The sequence below is a fragment of the Salvelinus alpinus genome, chromosome 6 (genome assembly GCF_045679555.1).
Source record: "Salvelinus alpinus chromosome 6, SLU_Salpinus.1, whole genome shotgun sequence".
NCBI classification, from domain to species: Eukaryota; Metazoa; Chordata; class Actinopteri; order Salmoniformes; family Salmonidae; genus Salvelinus; species Salvelinus alpinus.
Window position 1 is genome coordinate 67,427,848 of NC_092091.1, and position 2,724 is coordinate 67,430,571.

The window sequence follows — 2,724 nt, forward strand, 5'->3', positions numbered from 1 at the left end:
AAAGGAATTGACAAATGATGATATTGTAATGGGATCTTTGCATAAAACATTGTTAATTCTTCAGATAGATTATCTTTCTTTAGAAAACTGTCAAGCTTGCTCATCATCTCCTTTTCTCTATGGTTCTTTAATTGCATCAGCTCTTTGGCGCGTTTAATGGCTACCACTCTGACTTTATATTTGAAAAATTCCCATCTACTTCCATGACCCAAGTCTTATCTTGCAAAAATATCTTTAGCTAATGATTTGATGTTTTCAATGAGAGCAGTATCTTTAAGAAGTGTATTGTTTAATTTCCAATATCCTCGAGTACCTTTTGATTTTTTAGTAGCTTGTAAATTCAGGGAAATCAAGTGATGATCAGAAAAGGGAGCCAACTGATGATCTACATCTATAACAAATTGTAACAAAAAAGGGGAAATTAGGAATAAATCTATTCTAGATTTACGTGACATAGTTTTGTTGGTCCAGGTATAACCCTTAGCATCTGGATTGAAATAACGCCAGGCATCCTCAACACAGAGATCCTTGCATAATGTAATAATAATGTTACTATTTTGAGGGTTTTGACTCGTTCTAGGAGGAAAACGATCAGCAGATGCATCAGGTGTTTCATTAAAATCTCCTGAAATAATTAGAAAAGCCTCTGAGTATGTTGTTTAAATCCTGTACTTTCCTGGTAAATTGGGTAAAAAGGGTCTTATTAGGAGCATGTGAGTTATGTCCGTATACATCACAGATGATGAAAATAGCATTGTCAAGTTTAACAGTTACTATGACCCATCTGCTGTCTTGTGAAGATGTGGATTCTAGAATGTCACCTTTAAACTTGTGAATAAGTGTCAAAACACCAGCAGAATGATTTGATCCATGACTGAAATAGGCCATATCTCCCCATTGTGATTTCCAAAATTTAAAATCACTTTCACCTGAATGAGTTTCCTGAAGAAGGACAAAATCTGCGTTACTGCGTTTACAGTATAATAATAAAGCTTTCCTTTTTGTAGGATTTCTCAAACCCCTAGCATTCAGACTAACGATAATGAGTGAATTGAAAACGAACTCCTGGATTAAAAAAGAAAGAACACAAATTAGATAACAATTATTAACGTGAACAATAAAACAAACAGTGAACCTTGAGAGGATTACTCCGACGGAAAACTACGCTCAGCTGAGGTAGCGGTGGTTAACAGAATAACAAATCTATTTACTTCCTTTTCTTTGGCAAGTGTTCATCAGTTGTAGTTCTAACGGTATATGTATAATTGGCAGTACATTAACTGTACTCATGGTAGTACTCACAGTTCCAATTTGGTTAATGTCAACAGAGTTACCCAGTAATCATTCTTCCTTCGATAAACGCGTGTGGGCCCTAGAACCCCGCCTTCTTTCCCTCTTGTCGCGCCTTCTGTATAAGCGGCCACAGTTTCTCTCTGGCAACCTGATCCTGCGGTATCAGAGCTTCTTTGATGCGGAGTTTCTTCTCGTCCAGAAACTTGTTCCCCTTGGCCATTTTCCATATGATGTCCCTGTAATGGCGCATAGTTAAGCGCAAGATGATATTGCGAGGGGGTCCATCCGATCTTCGTTTCCCAAGTCGATGTACCACATCAATCAAGTCTCTTAGCCTGTCTTTGATGCATGGTGCCACTTTTCCCAGGATATTAATGACTACTTCTCTAATATCCTCTCCCTCTACCTGTTTCACACCTTGGATTTTCAGATTCCACCTGCGAGAGTACGTTTGAAGTTCAGCTACATTCTCACACAGCTCATTATTTTTGGATTGCATTTTCTTCAGCTCATTCTCTAGGAACGTTATCTTATCCTTGTTCTCGCTCACAATTTTGTGTAGTTGATTGACAGTTTCTGACAAATTATCGATCTTCTTTGATGTTTCTTCTGTAGTCCGCTCTATGATGGACACTTTGGAGAGCGTGGCGTCTTGTTTAGTAGACAGGGACTGGATTGCAGAGAAAAGTTCCGACATGGAAATGTTTTCTTTTACTTTTTTCTCCGGTGGATTTCTACTTGGGGTCTGAGGTAAAGAGGTTGCAAGGATTTCATCCTGGTCAGTTTTGTTCTTTCTCTTGCTTGAGTTCGCGGCTTCTTGTGTATCCATGCTGCTCTGGTTCTCGTTGTGGCTAGCTAGCATGTCAGCCGTCTTCTGCGAGACTTGGAATTTCGTCTACTTTTGTCTTTCTGTCGTGTTCTTCCCATTCAACTTGACAAAAACGAATTCTAAACTTATCCCATGTCCATAAAAAAAAGTTATAATTAGTTTCTTTCAATATTAATAGCCAATATTTAACTGTTAACCACCTAACCCTCAATATTGGTTTGAAAAGCGAGAAAACACTCCCTCTCACAGCGACGCCATCTTGGCCTCCATCCTGTATTCTGATTAAGTCAACAATACCTCTAGGCATATCTGACGTCATGTATTTGATATCTTTATGTGAAGGTTCATTTCCATATTGACATCAGTTCATTGTGTTTGAGGACGGTTCACTGACGGGTTTTCAACGGATAGATTAGACTAGTTTAACAGTTACAGAGCAGCTACAGTATCCTATCAGAACAGCTGCAGTAGCCTATCAGAACAGCTGCAGTAGCCTATCAGAACAGCTACAGTATTAGAGGCGCAGACACTTAATTAACGGGCTACACATAATGGCTGACGACAGCCAGGTAAGGTTAATTTTAGCCTACGTTTAACGAGCT